The following is a 5,816-nucleotide window of genomic DNA, read 5'->3' as shown; positions in this document are numbered from 1 at the left end:
CCTGTTGCAGCAATGGAATACTCAGATTAACCTTCCTGCAGTCCCAAAGGATAGTATAAGGTATTGTAAAGAAAGGTCACCAGCCACTCAGGCTGTACAAGAACACAAGGCAACTAGCAAACCTTTGGAGGTACAAACAGCCCTACCTTTAAAATGGTTAACTGAGAAACCAGTCTGACTTAAACAATGGGCTCTAACAGAAGAAAAACTGCAGGCTTTAGAACAGCTGGTACAGGAGCAAATAGATGCTCACCATATTGAACAATCAACTAGCCCTTGGAATTCTCCCGTTTTCATTGTTAAAAAGAAATCTGGAAAATGGAGATTGGTGACAGATCTAAGAGCTGTCAACAAGGTAATTTAATCTATGGGTCCTCTACATTCTAGAATTCCTCTGCCTTCTCTATTACCAAAAGGATGACCTCTCAGAGTTATTGATTTAAAATATTGTTTTTTCACTATATATTTACAAGTGAAGGACAGAGAAAAATTTGCCTTCACAATGCCTACTTATAATAATTCTCAGCCTACTTGGAGATTTCAGTGCCCTTCCACTCACAAGGAATGCTGAATAAGTTTACCCTGTGCCAACACTTTGTAAGTCAATCATTGGAAATAATAAGTAAACAATTTTGTAAGTCTATAATTTATCAGTACATGGATGAATTTTACTCTCTTATTCAAATGCAGATTCTTTAGTAAAAATGTTTGAAGTAAAGAAAGTTTTGAATAAATGGGGAATACAAATTGCTCCTGAAAAAATACGGAGAGGAGATTCTGCTAATTACTTAGGTTATAAAATAAATTTACAGAAAATTGGAACACAAAAGGCACAAATTAGGAGAGACTGATTGTGTACTCTTAATGACTTTCAAATATTGTTAGGAGAAATTTACAGTCTATGACCAGCTTTTGGGATAACAACTGATCTAATAATTCATTTAAACAAAACCTTAGTGGTAACAAAGACTTTTAAATAGTCTCAGGGAATTAATAGCTGAAGGTGAAATAAAACTGTCATTGAAAAGAAATTACGGGAGGCACATGTGGGTAGAGTGAATCCAAATCTTAATTTATTCTAGTCATACTACTTTCCAGAATTTTCCCTATAGGAATTTTAATGCAATGGGCTGATATTATCTTAGAATGGATCTTTTTTAGCACATAAAGAAGTAAAAAATTATATAGATAATATCTCTGAATTAATTATAAAAGGAATATTGAGACTTTGTCAAATAGCAGGTATAGACCCAGCAGAGATTTTAGTGCCTTTCACTACAGATGAAATTTAAAAAAATATGTAGACTGGCAAAGAACTTGTGCTAGTTTTTAAGGACAGATTAATATCAATTATCCTAAAAGCAACAGAATTATCCTTATAAAGAGAACTACTTGGATTCCTCCCCAAAGTGTATGTGACACATCAATAACTGTATCCTGAACATTTTATACTGATGCAAATAAATCAGGAAAGGAATGTTACAAATCATCAGATTTAAGTAAGGTGGGACAAAGCCCTTATAATTCTGTCCAAAATGCAGAGCTATATTCATTCTATTTTCATGGTACTAAGAGATTTTAAAGAACCTCTCAATATAGTTACTGATTCACAATATGCAGAAAGAGTTGTCTTGCATATTGAAACCACTGAATTTATACCAGTTGATACAGAATGAATTTCATTGTTAATTCAGGTTAAAGATATAATTAGGAATAGGCTTTTCCCTATGTATATAACACACATCTGATCCCATATGGGTCTGCCAGGTCCTCTAGCACAAGATAATGTAGAAATTGATCGATTGTTGATTGGAATTGTGTTGAGGCCTCAGAATTTCATAAAAAACAATATGTCAATACAAAATTTTAAAGAAAGAGTTTTTTATTACACAGCAACAAGCTAAAGAAATTATGAAGAGATGTCCTCCTTCTTCTTTCTATAACCAAATTCTGTTACCACAGGGAGTAACCCAAAAGGTACTCAAAGAAATGAAATCTGGCAGATGAATTTGATCCACTTTACAGAGTTTGGAAAATTAATATGTACACCAACCATTGATACTTATTCAGACTTTCAATGGGAAATGCCTTGAGTTCAGAAAAGGCTGATTTAGTGATCACACATTTATTAGAAGTTATGGCTATCATGGGTATGTCTGTACAAGTAAAGACATAATGGTCTAGCATATGACTCTAAGAAAATGAAACAGTTTTTGCTTATTGCAATATAAAGCATATTACAGGTATACCAAACAATTCTACAGATCAAGTATTATATAAATTTCAAATTGAACTATAAAGAATATGTTAATCAAAGAGAAAGGGATGGAAAATACTCCCAGAAATAGATTGCACAATACTTTATTAACCTTGCACGCTAATGAGAAAGGACAAGGGCAGCAGAGAGACACTAGATAATAGAAAAGCTTCTGAATTAAATCAATTGGTGAATTTCAGTGACATGGTAACCTCAGAATGGAAACCAGAAGATGTGTCACATTGGGGAAAGGGTTTTGCCCTTGTTCCCACAGTTGAAAAAAAGCTATGGGTACCATCAAAATTAATAAAGGTTCAATTTGAAAAGGAAAAACCTTTTGAGAAAGAGAGATGACAACTCACCTACAGAGGTTACAGTCATATACGTAGTAAGAAAATCACATAAGGGTTAGGGCAAGGTTCTGTTCTTGTTTCTGCTGGAAAATATATATCTTCAAAAAGTCAAAAGACCCTTGACATTTAATGCCTAAAGAGGAAAATATAACTATCCCGAAAGATCACCAAGCAAAGAGGAATATGACTTAGGACAGGTTATCTGAGGGTAAATTATATATATATATATATATATATATATAATTTTTATATATTTATATATATGATCTATCTATCTATCTATCTATCTATCTATCTATCTATCTATCTATCTATCTATCTATCTTGCTTTGGAGTTGGACAATTTCTATCCTTTTCTAAATCTAAGCATGTTGTTAAAGAAAACTTCAGTTTCTTTCTCATGTCAGGAGCCATCTGGTATGGTACGAAAGAAGAAAGCTTTTAGGAAAAATTTTACTTTTCTCCATATTTATTTTGTTTATATCATATATTTGTTGAATATATGTCTATATGAATAATGTTTAAGTTTTACACAATGAAAAGTAGAATTTCCTTCAGTAATCTTTGAATTTCCAGGAAGAAGATGGGGTCCCACAACCATGATTCCACCTGGTTGATTTGACATCATGATGCTGATAGTGCTACTATGAGTCTGGTTTGGGGTACCTGCTGCTCAAGATGGTTTCAACTTGGTTAGATGAAATGGTGTACCTTCTTACAATAATATGGCCAGAACTCCCAGTAAGATCTTCAGGAAAAAAACCCTGTTGAATACTCAGAGACAATTTTCAATTATACCAGACAGTAATCTTGAAAAATAACCATCATTTAATTTTATAGGATCCCATAGAAAGAACATTGTCCCCATGACAGCTGGAATTAATTTTAAAGGACAACAGTCCAACAAAGTCTGTCCTCAGGGTTAGGGACATCATTTAAGGGTAGATTATTACTGGTATAAGTTTGGGGTTGGGGTGGAAATATGTAGACTCAGAGATATCTTTGAGAAAAAGGGAAAATTGAATGTGATAATAGGTAGATTTGTGTGAGCTTGCTCACATTAATAATAATAATAATAGTGAACAATAGAGTGAATACTTATAAGCTATTATTTATTGGCAGTTTACATTGGTATAAATTTATAGATTCTTGCATATTGATACAAATTCAAATTATATTTGTTATATTGAATATGCTCCTATTTCTGTTTACAATATTCATACACTTATGCAAAATTATTTTGTCAGATTATATGCATTCATGTTTCTACCTCTGTTTAATACATTTTGTATATTGATACAATTTTAGGATACATTTATCATATTGCATTATACATTTCTACCTCTGATCAAGATACTTATTCATTGTTTATGTTTTGAGGACATTGTCCGCATTTGCTACACAGTTGTTTAAAGATGTTTAATATTCTAATATGAAGTCTTAGACTTTAAGTTATACAGGTAGTAAGTATTATAGGCCAATAGTCCATCTTTGTTTGTCATACTTATAGTTAGACTAATCAGGTTCTTTAGATACATAGAGATTGTATTCTGCATAGACAGGTAGACTTCAACTGCTTCAAGGAACTGTAGACCATGGTATTTAAATAACTTAGGGGTCTGTTGATGTCAGACACCATTGCTCCTGACAGGACTGATCTGTTCCTGAGATGATGTTGAGTACTGAATACAATATACTCCACTTGGAGCTTGTTTTATTCATGGCAAAACTGGTCTTTCAGTAAGGAACTGCCCATGCATCGACTACTGACAAAATGCATGGTGTCCATACTGGACAAGCAGGATACAAGAAAAAAGACAGTCAAACCTTGCCAAGATAGTGTAATACAGTTTTGAAGAATTTTCTTTCCTCTGAAAATGGTCTGTCAGTTACTCTATGCCTTAGCCAAAGTTGATTACTTCAACATTGCAAATGAGTTTTTGAGTGACTGCCCAGGTAGCCAGTTGTCTCTGTCGTCTACTACACGATTTGGAAGCTGCTTGATTCCACTTCTTGACTACTGAAATAATATTATCTCCCTTCTCAGGCCTTCGATGGGGTTGAAGATTAAATTGTTATACTTTCTTCTTATGATTTAGTCAACTCATTTCTAATGAAAGACTTAGACTCCTTAGGATAGAATAATATTTGAAAAATTTAGCATATGTTCCTTGCTTAATATTGTTTATATTAGTCGTAATTCTAATTTTTATAGCTGATATCTGTTCTTATTTTATATGCTTTTGTATTGGGCTTGGAACTCTTCTATTTAGACAAAAGAGGAACATGATGGGGAATCTCCTTCAGCCAATGGCCTTTGAGAGGCTGGACCAGTTTGGGGTATGGCTTTGTGTACCAAAATGTTCCAATCCTGCCTGCTCTCTGCCCTTCTTCCCATCTACCACACCTGAATGTCAGACCCCATTCTCATATCCTCGTTGTGATCTGTTAGTTTCCCTTTTAATAAAGAAAACCTTTAGTATACCTATTCAGAGCTAGTGTGGGATTATTTGATTTGTGTTTCCCCCATCTGGCGTTTTCTGCTTCACCATTCACAGTGCTGGAAGTTTCTTTTGGTGACAAGAGATATCCTGTTCAAATATTTCAATTGAGACAATTTCATTTAACTCTAGCTATCATATATATGTCTATATAATCATAAGGCATTTTTTTTCAAATTAAGCATAGTCTTGAGAGTCCCCATTAAGTTTTCAGTACCCCAGTCTCTCCTTTTCAAGAGATCAACAATCACCATGAAACTCAGACAGCTTGTAGTAGGTGGAATAGAAACAACCATGCCCCACACTTTGAGACTCTGTTACAGCCTAATGCTAAGGAGATTAAATTATCATCGCCTGCCCTTAAAATCAACTAGTCTTGTATAAAGAGTTGGTCTAGCTTTTGTGGGTGCCCTTCTTTCTTGGTAGCTCAGTTTCACTTTAGTAATGTCCTATGTGGTTATGATGCTGATAAGACTCAGCCCAGGTTAGCTTCCTGTCCATGTTTTTGCACAACAGATATTTGTGATAAAGTACATTGGCCACAGGATGTGTGTGGTTTGAGTTCCCGACTACACATTTCTATATTTGTTACTCCAAAGGCAAGAAAAAAAATGCCTTCTTGAAACACTTATTTCTCTGATGTTCTTGGGTAGACAGAAAAGACCAAGAGTTCTCTTTATATTTTTGACATTTAGGGGGCTTTAC

Source organism: Chionomys nivalis, chromosome 2 (assembly GCF_950005125.1).
Source record: "Chionomys nivalis chromosome 2, mChiNiv1.1, whole genome shotgun sequence".
Lineage (NCBI taxonomy): Eukaryota > Metazoa > Chordata > Mammalia > Rodentia > Cricetidae > Chionomys > Chionomys nivalis.
The sequence above is the reverse complement of the archived record's forward strand: the minus strand, read 5'-3'. Positions refer to the sequence as shown.